This window comes from Anolis carolinensis, chromosome 5, assembly GCF_035594765.1.
Source record: "Anolis carolinensis isolate JA03-04 chromosome 5, rAnoCar3.1.pri, whole genome shotgun sequence".
In the NCBI taxonomy this organism is placed as follows: domain Eukaryota; kingdom Metazoa; phylum Chordata; class Lepidosauria; order Squamata; family Dactyloidae; genus Anolis; species Anolis carolinensis.
Window position 1 is genome coordinate 39,635,799 of NC_085845.1, and position 21,070 is coordinate 39,656,868.

A 21,070-nucleotide genomic window follows, 5' to 3' on the forward strand; every position below is an offset into this window, starting at 1 on the left:
TAATATTTTACCTCTAAAGTAAAAAATTTTTTTTGCAAGTAATCAAAATGTGCCAAGTAACAGTTATGTAAGAGTATGACACTGTGAAATATAGTTATATACATATACCATTTACATATTTTCTAAATTTATTGGTTAATTTACTACATTTCTATATAATCCAGCAATCAAAACTCTCTAAGCAATTAGGAAATACATGTTAATAAAATATTTCTTTTTGTCTCTGTTTTTATTTATAACTGTTTTAACTTTTGTATCCTATCTTGGATTTCCAATAATTGGGAAAGTTAAAAGGCAAAATATCAATTCACTAATAATAATGCACAAACATAGTAAAACATTATGCACATTTTGAAAGAAATTAGAAGTACTGTAGAATAAATATGGGTGCATGCATACAGTTCTGCCATATATGAACTCACAATTTTTATTTACACACAAAAATATTTTAAACCTTTAAAATGATACATCATAAAAAATTAACATACCTTTTAAAATCACCTAGAGGTATAAATAATAATATTTTGTAGTGTCAGTCTGTAGCTGAAGCACTGCCCCTAGAAGAAACCTGTTTCATGTCATTACCACCAAGAGCACCTCACTTGACTCTGGAACGTAGAGTAGGACTTCCAGTGATTGTAACTGAAGCTTCCTAAGGACAAAGAAGCTTCTTCAGACAGTCTGATGAGAATCAGTTCACCATGTCGGTCTGTCCAGATTTGCTTTTTCCAACTTTTCCCTTGCTATACTTTTGTCTAACTAACAATTGCATAGCCTTTATCTAATTCACTACATTCTTTGACCAATTTTCCAACCTGAATTTTCCAGAATCATTTTTGTTCACCTTCACCTAAATATTCTTAACAAGTAGTCTTTATTTTTTTCTCTGCCTTGAGAACAAAATGCTAACCAGCTGGGTATATTGTAAGTTTTAAATAGAGGGAGAGTATATTAGTGGCTAGGGTTAATGTAGCATGTTGTCATCTGGTATTTAAGACCCAACTTCATCTACTTGATCCAAGTTGTTCAGATCATTTTATTGTGTTTTGTATGACATGCATTAATTGACTGCGAATTCTAATATATTATGAGTTCACCTGATACCCTGCTTATCTCCTAATATACCCAATATCCTACTTATCTGCTGTGATTTCACTAAATTAATTCTACATGCGAATAGTTAAAGGTCATTATATGCTTTTGCCTGCTGGAACAAATTTGAACTTCACTTTGACAGACCTTTTCTATGGAACCATTTATGGGCTTACTTACCCAGACAGGATGTTCCCCTGTGGCATTTTAATCCATAGATATGTCAAGACACTAATTTCCAGGCAACATTTGCAGTCTCAACAAACAAATATTGAGAACCACTCTAGATAGTATTCTTGATCTTACACATTGTAGTGATTAAGGCATAACACTATTTGTCTAATATTGATGTTGTTTGGTTTTACCAAACACTTAACTTTTTTAGACATGCAGGTAGAGAAAAAAGATTCCCTACACATGCCAAGTATTTTAGATGGCTATTATTGACTTTTCCCTAACAATATTCAGCAGTGGAAGAAGAAAATGCACTGACCTATTTACTTAAAATTAGAAGGCAGGTCTGTGATTTTTCCAAGTGGGATAATGTTGAGGGCTGGATACTGCAGATTCTTAATGTCACTCCAGCTTTCCCAGCATGGCAAATCATATTGACTTTGTTGTGTGCTAATTCTGACCAAATGCCTCTCAGCAGGATTTCGGTATATGAAAATGCAACTACCAGACCTATGAAACCTTGAACAGCCCTCCAAAATCTTTTAATCCATCTCAGTTCTTAAAAATGTGATAAGAGGCAACTTTTGTCCCCCATTGAACCCCACCACAAATTTGTGCAGATAATTAAAATTCTTCATTTTTTGAATGAAACTCAGTTCTTGTAGAAAGACATTGAACACAAAGTGGTTGCATAAGAGCAAAATAATATCATATTTAAATGTAGCATTTGATCATATGGCTAGTTGTCCATGATTTTGCAATCTACAGTCTATTATAGATTTCTGAGCAGTTTCTGGTGGTTTTAGCAAAATGAAGCTGAAGACCATGAGCTAAATGTGAAGGCAATAAGCAAAACATGAAGGTTCCCAGTGATTGATACACTGAAACATCTTAAAGTGGTCTTTAAAACATCTTGATAGTGAGATTATTTAAATCTTGGAATAATACCAATAGAGTTGCAGGTTTCTCAACTAGACAGATTCCCAAGAGTTTCTATGTATAGCTTCTTGTATAATATATTTCAGCAGTATAATCTCTACTTGAGAAAAATTTGAAGTGAAATGAAATGGGTACAATTCCTGCATAAGGAATGCATCACAAAAAAGCACTTAAGAATTGGTCTGTCTGAGCTTTGACCTTCATATCCTGATGAGCACTGATTCACACTATTATTTTATTTTCAGATACCATGTATTTCTTTCAGGAAAAACATGGTCTTTTTCTGGAGATACTGTTAATGGAAAATACTAGATTAGTTACCCCCATTCTGATATTATTACCTAAATGTTATAGCCTGGGTAGCCATCCTGCCTTTTCTTTATTATATTCCTTTTACTTCCTTCTGAAAGTATCCTCTGGTAGCCAAAATGACATTCAATTTGATGTTCCTGTAGTGTAAAATTTGCTCCTCTGAGAAAGTAGTCAGTGTTGCATGACATAAGTCCTAATTTTGAATATAGGAATGAGTGAGTTTTTCTCTCTTCCCTTTCTTTTCTTAATAGAGACTTTTGCAGTCTCTACCCAGTGTGTGAACTGAGTTTGCAGTAATTTTTTTATGATTCTCTGTTGGATTAACATATCTTTTTGATTGCTCACTGAGCCCAGTCAACTTACTTAATGTAAGATCTACATTAAGTAGCTTATCAGAAGCTGAAATATGTGGGACTCTTGGTGTGCTCTTTGTTAGTGATGTTTTGTGCTTCAGTGGCAATGTTGGACCATTTTGATAACCCATGGATCTTAGAATGAAATATGTCTTTTATTTGCCCTCCAACCCTCCGAAATAACGAGACAAGACAAGTAAGCTTGGGTTTAAAACTGGGCAACTTTATTGATAGTTACCTATTTAACTTTAATTTGGAACTAGGGCCAAAAATCCTTAGCCATCTAAGAATTTGGTAGGGCATAAGCCGATATTAGTGGTCATACCCGACCATCCATTAAGACTGAATTTAGGGCGAAACACCAGGTCCCCAGTCTATCTAAACCTGGATGACCTAAAGGGGAATGTGTTGGAGAGTTTTGCCTCCGAAACAAATGAGGTCAAAGTCTCCCATTCCAAGGCCATAATCGTTCACCCTCGCCGGGGCTGTACAAACCCTAAGCGAGGATTCACGCCTCTGGCCAACACCAAAACAGAGGTGCCTTGTGGTGCACACCAAAATAAGAGATTCCCCTAAGCATTCCGCCACAGTTCAGGAGCAAATGTCTATTTAGCTCCTGACCCCCACCAAATTCGCAAGAATTTCCCTAATTCCTTTCTGCAGACCAGCTAAGAAAAATTTGGTTGTCCAGTTCGGACAGATGGATCCCATCAGCCCGATACAAATTCGAATCATTGAACTTAATGGTGTCATGAGGGATACAATAACCTATGCCATTCTTTAAAACTTTTCGAAGGGCCTGATTGGCCTAGGAATGATTGCTGACCATGCTAAGCCAGTTTGAGGCCAAACCTCTCAATGCTTGTGCATGTCATTCAAAAATTGTAAAAACATGGCCATGACAAGCGTGCTAGAGGGAACACACTCCTTTACCTTGTGCATGCCAAATAGGGCCATGACAAGCATGTTAGAGGGAACACACTCCTTTAGCTTGTGCATGACAATCGAAACTGTAAAAAACATGGCCATGACAAGCGTGTAAGAGGGAACACATTCCTTTACCTTGTGCATGCCAATCGAACCTGTACAAATAGGGCTATGACAAGCGTGTTTGAGGGAGCGCACTCCTTCCCCTTGTGCATGCTATTCATAAACTTGTATAAAACAGCTCCCTGCCCATTGGCAGACCCAAATCATTAACAGCACAAAAAGGCCTCTTCCTCCCCTCCTCTCCACGAATGCCATGGAAGTAAGGCTGCGAAGTTGGCCGTAGGGACCCCTGTGCACCTGTCGCTCAGCTCAGTGCACGTAGCTGTGCCCACGAATCAGGACGCGAAATCTATTTGCCAACAGAACAGGTTCTGCAAAGACAAATCAGTGTAACTAACATAGCACATAACTTACGTATGCCCGATAGGCTCCAGCCTTCTATTTCCTCAAGGCTTAACTTTACCCACTGAAAAATTCATTGCAACAGAGTGTAAGCGGCTCCGCTTCTAAAGAAATACGTACAAAATTTCAGGATCGTAATCCCCAAAATTCTTACCCCTTGAACGCCAAGGCCAAAATTGGCCTATTATCAGTGAAGCAACAGCTCTAAATTAAGATGCTTCACGAAATTAATCCTCTTTCAAAGCTGCTTACTAAGTCAATAACCCGAAGGGCTCTAAAAAAAGGGTTGTGAAAACTGCCACCTGTACCAACAAATATTTGAATTGGGATTCCCCAATCTGCAGCCAAATTTGTTTTAAAAGCCTGTGAAGAATTCAGGGGTCAATAACTGCCACTTATCTCATGGCATAGCTTGTTCTCTGGATAACTCTCTGGAGTTCGCAGCCAGGGCTAACCTCATGCCCCTGACTATGAATTGTTCCCAATTTTCCAAAGATGGACCGGCATGCTCTGGGGGTGCAAATCTGCGCTGGGGGCCAGCTGCCTGAAGCGATCCATCTGCATACGGGACAGAGCATCAGCGAGAGAATTATCTGTCCCTGCAATATGAAAAGCTCTAAACAATATATTGTACTTTAGACAGTGGAGTGTAAAAAACCTCAGAGCCTCCATCAGTCTGACTGACTTAGATGTTAACGAATTGATAACCTGCACCGTGGCCTGGCTATCGCACCAAAAATGGACGGTGGAATTTGTCATTTGATCTGCCCACAGCGTGACAGCTACTAAAATTGGAAAAAACTCCAAAAATGTTAAATCAGATGTTATACCCCTGGTGTGCCACTCCCTGGGCCAAAGCTCAGCACACCAATGCCCATTAAAAAATACACCAAAGCCGATGGCTCCAGAAGCATCAGACGCTATCTGAAGGGCGTCTTTCAACAAAAGGTCCTGCCTCCAAAAAGAAATTCCACTGAATTGACTTAAAAATTGTAACCATATGTCCAAATCAGCCTTAATCCCATGAGTAATCCGCACATGATAATGCGGAAGTCTAACTCCAGAAATAGCATCGCAAAGTCTGCGCAAAAAGGCACGCCCAGGAGCTATTACTCTGCATGCAAAATTTAAATGCCCAATAATTTCCTGGAACTCACGTAATGTGGCCTTGTTACGGGTCACGAATGCTTGAATCCTGTCTATTAAATTTACTACCTTCTCCCTGGGTAGGCTAGAAGCTTGCTGAACTGTATCAAGCTCGATCCCCAAAAAGGTCAATTTAGTAACTGGGCCCTCTGTTTTTTCAGGACCTAAGGGAACCCCTAACTGATCAGCCAATTCCTGAAAAGAAATTCGCATTCTCCAGATCCTGACTTCCCCAAAAATAAAAAATGCACATACAAGTAATGCACAACCCCCGATAGACCCGATTTTGATTTAAGGGCCCATTCCAAAAAGGTGCTAAAAGATTCAAAAGCAGCACAAGAAACTGAACAGCCCATGGGAAGAGCCCTATCCATATAGTACAACCTGTTGAACTGAAAACCCAACAGTTCAAAGTGAACCGGGAGAAGTCGGAAAGCAGACTTGATGTCACACTTTGCTAACTCGGCTGCAGGCCCCCTCGCCCTGACCTTCTTAACTGCCGAATCAAAAGAAGTATAATGGACCGTACAAAAATCATCAGGGATTGCGTCATTCACTGACCTTCCCCGGGGATAGGAAAGATGGTGAATGAGTCGAAACTCCCCAGGTGCCTTCTTTGGAACAATCCCCAGAGGTGAAACCCTTAACCTTGAAGTAGGGGGTGAAGTGAATGAGCCAAGAACCCTACCCTCAGCGACTTCTTTATCGATTTTTTCCTGGACAATTTCCTCCATACCAATAATAAACTTCAGGTTCGGTGCTCTGAAAGGGGCTCTATGTCCCATTGCAGGAATCCTAAAACCCTCAAAAAACCCAGTGTGCAGATAACTAGCTGCACCTAAATTGAGATAACGAGATAACCACAAGTCCAACTGAACTAGATTAATTGGGCTGGGCCCCTTTGGAAAACCCACCTGAGCCGAAACCCCTCTTTGGATCGTGGTTACCCTTTCCCCCACCCTTGCCGGGTTTTCCTTTACTGCAATTTTGGCAGAATGCTGCTCAGAGCCAATGGCACAAACTTGCTGTAATTTGCATCCCTTCCGAGAGCACACTCCCTGAGAAGAATATTCCCAGCACAGCAAGCGTTGTTGAGGTTCCTGATGCTGTGAATATTGAGGCTGGTGAAAGAAATGCCCAGCTCTGTAATTTTGAATCGTGTGCCCACTGTCAGCCTTCTTGCCCATAATAGGACGTGCCGGAGTTGAAACTTCCAACCAAAGTTGATAATCAACCAGATCCCAACGCAAAGTTGGAGAGTGAGCCGCACAAAGTCTAAAGCGCTTGTCATACAAGAGCCAAGCGCTCCCTATAAAATTTACATAGGCCGAATTAATAATATTCATGTACTGAAACAGCGAATGGGCTCTGGAAGGGTAAGCCTTACTAGAACCCCCCCCCCCCCCCCCCCCGTAGATTAAAAAACAAGAGAACCAGTTGCCCCAATCCTGGTCCACTTTGCGTTTTTTCATAATTTCTTTTCTCTCATCATCTAAATTATCTTTTTCTTTTTTATCAAGTTCCCTGAAATACAGGGTAAAAATATCAATATATTCATTGTTTAAAATTTTATCAATTGTCTTTTGGGCCAAATGGGAGCCTAAAGCTGTAGCACTAAGGCTATCTGGGGCAGGCAAAGGCCAATCAGCCGTACCCCAGAAACACAATGAGTTCTCAATAATAGCTGTTGCATCCAAAGAGGATACAACCAAACTTGGCGCTTCAACCACCGGAGCCACGATAGCTAATTGGGTGCCACTTGTTGACGGAAAAGGCTCATCAGGAGCTTGGGTTGCGATCAGATCTTGAGAATCCGCAGCTCCCCAGGGGAAAGTGTGTGCGTCCCCTTTACCTAAAATAGTCGCAGCGCTTCCTGACTCAACAGCTGCCTCTGAAGAAGGTGGAACAGCTCCTGTGGCCACCGGCGTTGATGCAACCAGGCTCTCATCATTGACAGGCACCAGGGCTCGCTTCTCCCCTTCTAAGGCAGAAATACAGGAAAATATGAATGTGATTAGCACAGTGTTACTGCCGCCACCAATCTGTGCTTCCAAAGCAGCAGCCGCTGCTTTCTCTCTTTCCAGCAACTCGATGCGAGCGACCAGCACTTTCAACAATTGGGCTGAGTCTTCTTCCTCGACTGCCGGAACACTTGGGGAAGGAGGGCGTTTTGCAGGAACTTTCTTCACAGGGCCCATGCCCTTTGGCCCCCCGATGTTCTTCTTCGGTGGCATACTGTAAAATAAGACAACCAGTAAGACCAGCGAATGCATCAATATTGAGGAAGAAAATATTTCCGAAAATAAGGGGGGGGGGGGGGTGACAGGAGATTAGGATGAGCCAAACTCCACACCATTTCTAAGCCAAAGAACCGGAGGCGCCCAAAAACATCCTGAGTCAGGCAACCAACCAAGCATCCATTTGATTTCAAATATATAATAGCATAAACCAATATGCACACACACACACACACACACACATATATATATACATGATGATATAATAATCAATTCATTAACTTAATACCACAAAATTTATGAAACACCAATTCAACAATTTATTATCTTAAATAACATTATAAATTACCCCATGAAAACTATATAAATATTTTAAATTAAATGCCCATATATCAATTCATCAATCAATCAGACCGCCTTAATTGCATATTAATTAATCTAGCTGTATATGCTATCAATGAATTTATACCTGAGCCACATAATCCATTATCCACTAATGCATTCGGCTATTTAACACTAATCAATCATTACCATCAATTGTTATGGTCATCAAGCAAACACGATGTCAGCATGCCCAAATTAAAAATGGCCACCGCCATTAAAACCCATTAAAAATTTCCACAAAATGGCTGCCATGACGTTCCCTAAAATGGCCGCCATTCCCTTAACAAAGATGGCTGCCATACTAAAAAATGGCCGCCTTCAAGCCTATTTACCATGCCAACTAATAAGATGGCCGCCCGTTCATTCCTGACATAATTCCCTTAATAAAGATGGCTGCCAAAACCATTTGACCATTTGGCCACCATGCCCTCAACAAAGATGGCCGACGGACCAAAATGGCCACCTCTAAGCCTATTGACATTCCCACAACTAACATGGCCGCCCAACCATCTATTACCTCATTCCCTCAATAAAAAATGGCCGCCATACTCATTTAACTCTGAAATGCCCTGAAGTAAAATGGTCGACTTGCCCTTAAGCAAAATGGCGTCCAATATGGCCGCCCCAGAAAAAACAGCAGCAAAACTGACAGAAAAAAGAGCGCGAAATTCAAAAGGCCCGCCAAACTTAACCGTCTTACAAATCTGCCCAGCAACAGGCCAAAATTGCGCCCCACATCGCTCCCAAATCTGCCTAGCAACACCTCTCCCAAGTGTTAGCCCTTAAATAACGACCTTAAAAAACGCGTCCCGTCCAATGTAAAAATGAACCATAACCCAGCTAAATACATACAGGCTCAATACCACTAATCAAAACTACTATTACATTATAAAGAAAATAAATCCACTTCAAAAAGCATGCAAATCACACTATCATGCCTTTTCCCCCAACCAGGCCAAAGCTAGCTACTTTTCCCCACCGCAAAAGGGGGCTGCAAGGCCACCTGAATGAAGCAAAGGCCACCTGAATGAAGCAAACCACTCCAAAACCCTCAGGCAAAAGGGGGAAGAAGGCAACTTTAAACTTAACAAAATCTGCTTTCGTCGAGGGAGAAGCCCGAAGGCAGCCCGGGTGAGCCCAGGCTCCCTTGCCTCAGCCTCTCCATATTCCCATACAGACCTCAATGCTGCAATACAAACAGATGCGACAGAATTCTCCCTCGACACCTATCTCCCAGGCCTCCACATCAGAGAACCAGAGCTCCCACTTTTGGATCCTCTCACATCGAAGCTCCAAAAGTGAGTGATCTAAGAGGCGGACAGCTTCCTAGAAGTCTCTCCTTCGTTGGGAGGGGGCAAATCCACTTCCCTCCCCCAGCTGCGCAGTGGGGGGAAGTTTCTTCAGACAACAACGAAATAAAGACATTGTGTTTTCCTTAGAGAAACTGATTACTAGTGGCACTTTGACAGAAGAAAAAAATGTGAACATTAATTAGGCAATGTTATGAAATGACCAGGGCATGTATCATCATCCAAGAAGTCTCATCTATCATGATGAGAACAGCCAAAATTCTAAGAGGTATGAAAAAAACATTTGTGCTCATGAGGAAGACGTTAATGTGTAATGTTTGTGTGCAGGTCATCAGCATTTAAAAGGATATCAGAGTATATTGATCAGATTGGTATAAAGTGTAATAGGGATGAGGACATCTGATGTGATTAAGCTACATTCAGTTACAAGTTGGCCACCACCACTTTTTATCTCTGTACTTCTATATTTATAATTTGACCCAGACTCGATGTATACTGTATGTTGTGTTTATATTGTCTGTTTTGATAAGGCAAATTGTCTGATCAATAAAATTACTTCATATACGGATAATCTCTACATGAGAAGGACTACTGAATAACTCCTATGTTTCCATAGGTTTGTATGTATATGGGATCTCTTTATAAGACCACCTAATTTTCTACCTGTATAGAATAAGGAAGGGATGCCAGTTTGGAAAGAAAGGCTTGATGTAAATCAAAGAAATAAATTGAACAAATACTGCAGCATCCAAAGAAAGCAATGGGGACAGGATTAGCTGCTATAATCCACAAACATGTCATACATATTTCTAGTGGATGTAGGAGGTTAGATGGATCCTACTATTGCTTTGTCTGGTAGAATTTATGAAAGTAATTGTATAATGAGAAATTCTTGCTGCTGCTCAATCACACAGTCGTTTCCGACTCTTTGTGACCTCATGGACCATTCTTGCTATGGTACACAAAAAGTCACAAATCACTAACAGTTGCATTGTTCCACCCTATCATGAGTTAAAATCTCATATTTTAAAACTATTTTTTCTTTAAGAATTGTTTTCTATACATTAAAGTACAAAAATATTTAAATCTGGGTAGAGACTATAATAAACACATATTCATAAGATTGTTATAGTACCAACAATATAGCCTCATTATCACTTCTCTCCTCTATGTTTTATATTATTTTTCTACTCATAAGATCCATATACCTAACATTAAATGTTGTTGTTTTTTTTTAAAAAAAAATACTTCTATAAAAAAGGATCAAGGAACAAGAAAATGATGTGGTATGGAAGCACAGGCAATGCTTGCTGTGACCTTCTAGAAAATGAAGCTTTAAAAAAGTATATGAGCACTAATTTTGCTTCCCATATTACCATTGATTTTATAGCTCAAGAATGGCAGAATAAGCCTGTCGTATTTAAGTTCTGCTTTACTCCTCATTTTTTTTCATATTCCTTTCAATCCATTACTACACCATTTTTTTCTTTTTAAGAAATCATATGCATTTTTTTCTGTACATTTTCCCTTTCATATGCAATGTTCTATGCATGAGTTTCCATTGGTATATGCTCTTTGTATTTGTATACTATTTTTCTAGTATATAATAGCCTAGAATGGACAACTATGCCCTGGATTTGATTTAAGGTACTAAATTACAGCTTGAGGTTAAATCCATTTAATGTATATGGATTAAAGAGCTGAAGTATACACTCAATAGTAGCTAAGTGAGTGACCATAATCCATTCGTGTTTTCTCAGCCTACCCCACTGTTATGAAGTAATTTTGAGGAATATACTGTGTGGCCAACAGTTGGGGGGAAGGTAGCTTTGTACAGTCTACTGGTTTCTAAAAGTAACAATAATAGTTAATTGTGAAATTTGAAGACTCCCACTAATTTATGAAAGCTCCCAAGCTCCTCTTTAGGAAAAACAAAAAGGGCTCATCTATATTTATTTCCTCAAAATAGAAAGATTCTAGCATATATTCTAAAATAGCATATATAACAAAATACAAAGTTGTGTGATGTGTTCCAATATATTTAATTACTAAATTAACACTACTCTGACTGGATATGGATTTATCTGCCTTCTTAAAATATATGACACTGGGGAGAATTAGGGAAATCTATTATACTTTTCCCCCCTAAGATTTAAAACTATGTCATTTGCTATGACAAAAAATAAACAGCAAGAAGGGTCACATTGGATGCTCCCATTCTCATTGTGAGGGTGACTTTTTCCCTACTCTGTATTCATTATTCATGCAAATTAATATCTTGATTGTACTGTGTTGGAATTCCATTTTGGCAGCAAGCCTGCTTACTTTGCTGCTCGTAAATGATACCTTATTGTGGTTCTCCACCAAGACGCTTGTAAATATGTATTACCTCTTTGTACTTGACCTGTTCAATTGTGAGATCAGCAGAATATTCCTTTTTCCCTTCATTGCCCTGTGCATATACTGATTAAGTGGTAGAAAATATGATATCCTCTCTCCACAGATTGTATTTAAACTGCTTCCCATAAATGAACATAATTAAGGCAATGTGCAATGTGTCATGTGAGTTCTGATTTGAGACACAAACAGCAAAAAAAATTCCCAAAATGGAGCTGCAATATTATTTTGAGAGCTATATGGCCACTCCCAACGTTTTATAAATGTAAAGGACTGAAGACTGAGAAGGAGTTGGTTCTAGCCCAGTCAAACAGACAAAACAAACATCATGATTATCCCAAATTGCTTTGTTTGCAGAAGAAGGACCCCTAGAGAAAGAGGCGGTGACAAAAATTCCCTTTCTCAATCCACCTTTCTTGTCCCAGACAAAGACTTTATCTGTTGACTGCATCCACTTAATCAGACTAGATTTAGGAATAGAGATTTTTAAAAAAATAATAATAATGCTGAAATTTTAAAGTATTTTTAGAAGAACTAACAATCTCAAGTTCAGTTTGGCTTTTAAAATTCTTTCACCTGATTAAAAAGTTTGTGCAGGATCAAAAGCTTGCATGAATTGTTTTGTGCATTTTGGGTGCATTTAGACTTTAGCTGTCATGGTTCAATGCTATGGAAACCTTAGAGTTGTAGTTTGGCGAGGCACCAGCAATCTTTGGCAGAGAAGGCTAAAGACCTTTTAAAACTGCAATTCCCACTGCATTAATTCTACAATGTAGATGCACCCTTGGTTAGTCAATAAAGTCATTCTTTTGTGGATGTTGTTTAATCCCCAGAACCGGTTAGATTTAATGGTTATAATCAAATCAATCACTATTTAAAAGATAAAACTACTTCAGTAGTTAATTGGATCATTAATCCATTAATGATCATGTGATACATTTAATACAGTTTTAATGCATATTATATATTTTGTTATATTGATTAGAGAATGTCATATTTAAATTTGATGACAACTGTTTTTAATGTGTATGTTTATATTGTAAGCCGCCCTGAGTCCCCTGATGGGTGAGAAGGGCGGGGTAGAAGTGATGTAATAAATAAATAAATAAATATTATCATATTGACTAGAGGCAATGATGCTTACTTTGATATTTATAAGCAATTGGTTACAGTGCATTTTCCCTATGACAATAGTGTGTTTTGCCACTTGCCACTGAATTGTGGTCACATATTGTGATATATTTTATTTAAGTAAACTTTTAGGGAATGCTGTGGGCACTGGGGGCTTCAAAAGAAATAGTCCACAGACTACCCATTTGCTATCACTTAAAAAGCCAAATCCCCTAGTCAGTGCAGGAAATTAAGAGATAAAATATCCCCAGCTAGGAATATGTTTCAAAAAATCTATCAGTTTCACTACATTTCTGCAATTACCCACTTCTATGCTTTCATTTCTTCTAATGCCAACCAGCAAGACGGTGCTTTTTATTCATTTATTCATTTTTGGTATGCATTTTCTGCAATATATATATATATATATATATATATATATATATATATATATATGTGTGTGTGTGTGTGTGTGTGTGTGTGTGTGTGTGTGTGTGTGTTTGTGTGTTATATAATGATAATGCACACATTTTATATGCATATCCCCATTGACTAAAGTGTGTATGTGCGTAACTTTTTAATTTTTTCCCATAACATTTGTAGATCTATGAAAATCTGTCATTTATTTTGCAATTAATCACAGGAGGTGTGAAATGTATAATTTCTGCAACAATATTTAAAATACCAAAAATATCTGTCTCTACTTGAAATATTCCTTAATAAAAAAATAAGGCAATGAAGCCTTTTCTAGTGTGCTCACTAAGGGTAAACTATCAATATAGATATGAATGCATGAATGCAAAACTCCTATCTATCTATTATATACCTTCCTTGTCTGTTGTCATCAGTCTGCCTACTTATCTGCCTGCCTACTTGACTATCTGTCCATATAACTGAGATGCTGTTAGGAAATGTTAAACACTTTTGTTTTGCTGCTGCTAAAATATAATAACAACAAAGATTTCAGGATTCTGTTCAATACATGTATACTACACTACTACTTCTTTTTTGCAGCATTTGTTTTTTGACAGTTCTTGCTGCCATTTTATTAGTCTGTAAAGTATCTGTCAGCATTTTCCCCTTCAGTAATAAAAACCCATTGCTTCCTCTATCCTTTTCCTGGTTTCATTGTGTGTATGAAAGAAAGGCAAAGAGAATAGACTGTGATTGTTTTCACTTTCACCAGTGTTTAATAGGAAACATGCCAATTAAACCTATGGTGATATATATATATATATATATATATATATATATATATATATATATATATCTTGTGGGATTACAATTTGAAATAAAGTGGCTCCATTGCTTCATGTGAATGTGGAGAAAGCCTGGGGGATCTGAAAAAGTATGAGACTAAGGGAGATTGGGGGAGGGCACTTTAAAGCCTCAAAACACCTGCCGTGTGTGCCACTTATCACACACTGTGACAGTGATAAATTCCCTCAGTGAATCTCAGGTGCCCTGTTGTTATCTTAAACTGTCTTCTGGCTTGTCAATCTTCTGTTTCCAGATGGTATCAGTCATTCATACAGGGAAAACCTTGCTTAGAGGGACTTAGACTCTGTGCTGGTAATAGGTGCTTTATGTTTCATGGGATTATTTGCACACTGTCCGTGTGGATTTTTACAAAAGAAGCTTCTTGATTATCTGACCATTTATCTTTTGTGAACATCTTGTTGGAGACTGAATTACTAGAGGAGGATTTTTCTTTCAATGTTTGCTCTCTTCCTCTGGCTTTCATCAGAGGGTAAAAGTCTGTGCCATTGTTAGATCTCAGAAGGTGAAGGATGGGGACAGGAAAAAGCTCCCTGCTTCACATGATTGAAATGTCAGTAATTTTACAAAATAACTGAGACTTTTGGGAAGGACTGCTGTCAAAGTTAGGGAAAAAATTGGTAATATTTTTCAGATCCTATGTTGCCATCTAGAAATCAAGCATTGCAAATGGGTGCTAAGGAATACTTCCCCTTAAAATGAAATACCTTTTTATTTGATTTTTATTAGATTTGTATTTGATTTTTATTTTATTTTTAAAGAAGAGCTAGTAATCTGAATAATAGCTTACAGAAATGGTGGGGAGTTAGAATCATATACATATAGAGTTGGAAGGGACCACAAGAGCCCTCCAATCCAATCCCCATCCATGCAGGAACACACAGTGTGTCACGACCCAGGCTGCAGAGCACCAATAACCATACACAGAGGCCAGATTCTATCTAATATCTTTATTAAGGAAATATATAAAGTTAATAAAAGCAAGTGTATGAAATAGTCCAGAAGTAGACCTTTCAGGGAAGGTCAAAATTAGTCCAAGAAAACAATGTCCAATATGAAATATTAAGGTCCAAAGTTGTAATCCAATAACCGAAACACTCACTTTGCCAGGCAAAGTGAGGGGAGATGACAAGGTCCTTTAGTCCATGAACTTGAGCAAGGCTAGGAAATAACTTGAAACAAGGCTTGATACAAGGCAACAAGGAACGAGGAGCGAGAACAAGGTCCGTGGAATTACTTGGCAAAACCCGGGAAACAAGGCAAGGCTGAGTCCTGGAAAACAAGGCAAGGTCCGTGGAGGTAAACAAGGCTGGAAACGGGAGCGAAGGCTTGGAATCAGGAACAAGGCTTGAAACAGGAACGAGGCTTGGAAACGGAGCGCGCTGTCCACACACAACTTACTCCAGTAGCTGACGAATTGACTCCGCAAGATCCCTTTGTGGGTAAAACACCTAAATAGGGTCTAGTTTTCCCACCAAAGAACAGTTCACTGGGGAACCAGAAACGAAAGCTAATCTCTGAGTCCAGATGCATGACTCCTTAAAGTTTCTCATGGAAAACAGGCTTAATCAGCTAAATTCTTAGCAGCTATCCTAGCACTCCTGCGAGAGGCCGCTTGAACTCCTCTCTGTTGTTTACAAAACTCGTGGCGAGAAAACACAGGAGATTTAGGCTCAGGGCTTGTTTGACAGACTTCTGGAAGACAAATCTCTTGCAGGTGCAAGGTTCCCAGACCTGGCTGGGAAGGTTCCAATTCTGACTGAGACGGTGAAAAACCCAAGTTCTCCTCTTCATCTGGGACTACAGTGCCATGAATGGGATTACATGGCCCATGACTCATCACACAGTGAAAACTCTGACAGATGATAATCTAGCCTCTACTTTAAAACCTCCAGAGAAGGAGACTCCACCACACTCTGAAGCAGCATATTCCACTATACAGGTGGAATCTTGGATCTTAGTCTAGGGTTTTTTTTGGTTTATACCTAGTGGTTAACTAAAAGATTAACAGAGTTTACTACCACAGATATCTGGGTGAAGCATTTAACAGTCTCTTGTGACTTAAAAGGCACAGTCCAGTTAGCATGGATCAGTATGTACTAGGGTTGTCCAAATTTCCGTTATGTTTCTCGTTTCGTAATTATTTCGGATTGTTCTCGTTTTTTGAAACGAGTATTGAAACGTTTTCCCTGGGCGCAACTGGCAATGTAATTCGAACCATCGTGGGCCCATTCTCTAATTGTTTCTTAAAATTTTTGTTAAATTTTTTCCTTCCAAAATTTTTTTTAAAATATTTTTTTAAATTTTTTTTTAATTTTTTTGTTTCTGCAACCTAACATGAATGGGAGCCTAGCGCAGCCTAACATGGCTACCGCTCCCTGGCCAATCAGAGACTTCCACGATGGCTGAAAAAGGTGGGGGCTAGCGTCCTCCGCGTCCACGTGGAGGATCGCTATAAAAATCCCCTCCGCAACAGAGCCAAGCCATTCTGGGCTAGGATACCGAGCAGAGAGGGTGGTTCGCGCGCGCTGGGAAGCTGGAAAGATGGTTAAGGGAAATAAGAAAGAAATATAAGGGAGATAGACAACTTACAAAATTGGAAAAAATATTAGTCAAAGGGGAAGTAAGGAAGAAAAAGAAAAAACAAAAGGTATAACAAGTGATATTTACAAATTGCTGTTGGAAGAAATACAGGAGCAGGATCCCCTTAAAAATGTGGCAGTTAGATTGTAACAAGGAAATACACCTTCAATATTAGAAGGAAATGTAGAATATGTGTGTATTAAAAGCATGTTCATAAGAATAAAAGATAATTATTACAAAGTGTTGTGGCGATGGCACCTCACACCAATTAGACTAAATCAAATTGATGAGAAGAAATACTCTAAGCAGTGCTGGAGGGCCTGCCAAGAAACTGGTACATACGAACACATGTAGTGGTCTTGTAAATATGTTCAAAAATTCTGGGAAAATGTATTTCAAGAAGTAAGGGTAATCACCAAAACAGAGATAACAGCAACGCCTGAAATAGCACTGCTGTTGTTTATCAATAATATTAAAATATCAAAAGAACTACATGAATTAATTGCCAATCCGGTAACAGCAGCAAGATTGTTAATAGTTAAAAATGGAAAAAAAGGGGGGGGGGTGTCAATTGGACAAATGGTATAGGAAGATTTGGGATATTGCAATAATTGATAAATTGACATGTAGTAATAAGATTAAAAGAGGGTTACTGAAAAAAGATGATTTTGGGAAGATATGGGGGAAATTATAGATTTTGTATATATAGAAGGTAAGGGGAACAGACCTTTAATAGGAACAATGGAATAACTGACTAGTCTGGGTGAAGGGTCAGCACTAGGTGAAGGGTAAACAGGGGAGGGAAGATAGAAGTAAATAACAAGTATGTAATAGAGCTAGAGGATGAATATATGGAGTCAAGACATACAAATTTCTGTATTGCAATCTGTTATGGGGAAGTGGTAAGAATTTTTAAGCATTGAATATGTAAAATTCACTATTATTTAAATAAAAATAATTTTAAAACTACATTTGAGAATGAATACTAGCAGTAGTTTGTCTCTGCTTTATGAAAAGGGTAATCAATCTCCTTAGCATTCTTCCCTTATCTGGACTTCTCAAAGTGTTGTAAAAAGTATACAAAGGGTTTCCAGTCTTTGAGAAATAACTCTACTTTTTCTTATCCAACTAAACTATTTGTCCATTATCTACTAATAGTAGATAATCTTAAATTCTATCTTTGTACATACAACAACCTTGATACCGAAGTAATCTTATGTGGCTCTTTTATGCCTACATTCTTGTCAGGACCCTGGCTGCAGAGCACCAATAACCTTACACAGAGGCCAGTCTCTATCTAATATCTTTATTTAAGAAATATATAAAATCAATAAAAACAAGTGAAGAATATAGTTCAGAAGCAGACCTTTCAGATGAGGTCAAATATAGTCCAGAAATGTATTGTCCAATATAAGATATTAGAGTTCAAAGTTTTAATCCACTTGACCGAAACACACACTTTGCCAAGCAATAGTGTGGGGAAATAACAGAGTCTTTAAAGTCCAATGAAGCTTGACAACAAGGCTGGAAATAAACTTGATTCTTGGCTAGATCCGTGACTGAAGACGAGGCAAACATGAAGCATGAAACAGAGTCCATGGTAAAACCGTGAGACAGGGCAAGGCTTGAAGCTTGATCCGGGAAGCAAGGAACTGGGATTACGAAGTCCACACATGATCTCTCTCCTCAAGCTGATCAATTGACTCCGCAAAGAATCCCTCGCGCCAAACACCTATATTGGGTCTCGTTTTCCCACCAACAGAACTCTTTCCCTAGAGAACGAGAAGCGAAACCCAACTCTGTCCAGATGCATGACTCCTTAGAATTTCCCAAGGGAAGCAGACCTAATCAGCCATTTGTTTGGCAGCGATTCTCAGGTTTCTCCGATTAGCTTCCCTGACTCCCCTATCTTTAGAATAATTTTCCCTCCTGGAAAACAGGGGGGAGTTCTGCCCAAGGCCTGTTTGGCTGAATTCTTGAGGGCAAACATCAACATCCTGCAGGTGAAGAGACTCCGGCTCTTGCTGAACCGGCGAAAACCCCATGTTTTCCTCTTCGTCTGCCACAATAGTACTAGGAACAGGACTACAAGGCCCATGAGTCATCACAATTCTCAACAGTACCAGAAGAAAAAAAATCCCAGCTTTAATTGAATATTAATCTTTAAAATCTTCTACATCAGGTGCATTTCAATTAAATTTACCTTTTTTGTTTTTTGTGTGGTTCAACATACAATAGGCCCCCCTTTGTACAGTTCAAACATTTCCACTAGACTCATATACCAAAGATATTCAGAGCCATGTATTTATTTATTTATTTGCTGGCCACCAGCATCCAAAATTCAAAGAAATGAATATGTTATGAATTTGCTTTTCCATCTCCTGAAAGATATCTGCACAACCTGTGGCCCTCCAGCTATTTTGAGTTTCTGCTCCCAGAATTCCTGACTATTGAACAGACTGGTTAGGACTTCTGAGAGCTGAAGTCTCAAACACCTGGAAGGTCACAGATTGAGCAGGCGTGCCCAGGATCTCCCATTTTTCCCCATTTTATGTTCTATGTTGTATAAATGCAACCCAGCTGGAATCACAGAGCTACACTAATATGGAAGTAAGTCCCACTGAACCAAAAGGAACATTCTGGTGAAAAACATGTATAACCTGCACCTTTCATTCCTATTAGGAATGCATTCATATTTCTCTCTATCAAATTGCTGAACACTTCTCTCCTCTACATTGGCTTTGACTTTCTCAACCTGTTGCTCTCAATGGAAGAGGAAGATAACAACAAAGCCTCACCCAGAGGTGTCATCCCTGGAATTTACTCTGCAGTTCTTTTCCACATCTTGCATGTACTGAAAGAAATAAAGGATAAGTAGGGAAGCACCAACATATCTGTATCTATTTCTCATTCTGGTCATACAGAAGATATATTCAAACAAATAAGCAAAGAAGAAAGAAAATAACCACTGTTATTTGCTTCTATTGTTACTGTACTGATGTACAGACTATTTTCAATAGTACAGTAAGACGTTTATTTACTGCCATTGTTATCCTCGGTCTGCTCAGTGCTGTTTATTTGTTTCTAATCTTTCATTAAAAACTCTTCATTAAAAACTCCCTAGAGCAGCTACCACATTAATTTGTAGGTACCTAACAGCTGGTTTCTGGTTTTGTCAGGCTTTCTGATACATTTCAGTGTGCTTTTGGATTATGGTGTCTTGCACTTAATGTGTGTAATCCATGTCTGCATTAAAAAGGATACTTGACCGCATTTGGTGTAAATAGCAGCACTATTTAGTCTCATGGAGACAACTGGTAAATCAGCTTACAATTAGTTTACTTCATCTTATCAGACCATTGTTAATCCACACACTGCTAAGGATCATAGTGAAACTGCCTTTTATTTAAAATGTTGCTATTATGTCAGATACAATTCCTGGAATCGTCAGTTTTGTTATATGGAAAATATGTACAAAATCACAGCAGTCTTTACAGTATCATCTTAAGAATATACACACAGCTGTACAGGGCTATTTTTGATGGAACAGAATCAAAATTGTTAGGTTTCAGTGAATGGTACCTATTAACAATCTTAATGTCATGGAAAAAATTTCCAGATGGGTTCCAACACATTAACCACAACAAGAGAAAATTAAAAACAAAGCAAAACAAATCCCTCTTAGGTTTTTTCTCTTCAGTAATTAATTTTGTCAACAACTCAGTGCCACACATCCTATTGACAGAGCACTGCATCCTGTTGTACATCACTTCAATCCTGTTCTTCTAATATGGATCCAGATGACATGATGTGTTATGTGGGGAGACCCACTTTGCTGACCTCCAGCAGAAGAGAGGTCAGTATTGTTGATGTCAGGTACAAAGTACCAGGATGCCAGGCATTTGGGGAAGAGCTGAAGCTGTTTATTAATTTCATCCACCCTTTTTCTCTTTCTTTTGGTTTCATCCTTCCCACCCTCTGTGCATTGTGAGTTTTGCTAATCAATTCAGGGTGAGACAGGAATATTTGCCTCTCTCTCTCTCTCTCTCTCTCTCTCTCTCTCTCTCTCTCTCTCTCTTTATTTTTCTTTTTGTCTACTCTGCACTGTACATAAGGAAAGGGGAGCAGGCTTGTTTTCTGTTGCCCTGGAGACTATGACTTGGTTTAAATTGCAGGAAAGCAGATTCCACCAGAACATTAGGAAATACTTCCTGATGCTAACTGCAGATCAGTGGTGGAACTCATTGCTTCAGAGTGTAGCCTTCTTTGGAAACTTTTAAACAAAGGGTGGGTGGCCATCTCTCAAGGGTGCTTTGATTGTGCATTTCCTGCATGGCAGGAAGTTGGGCTGGATTCTATAATT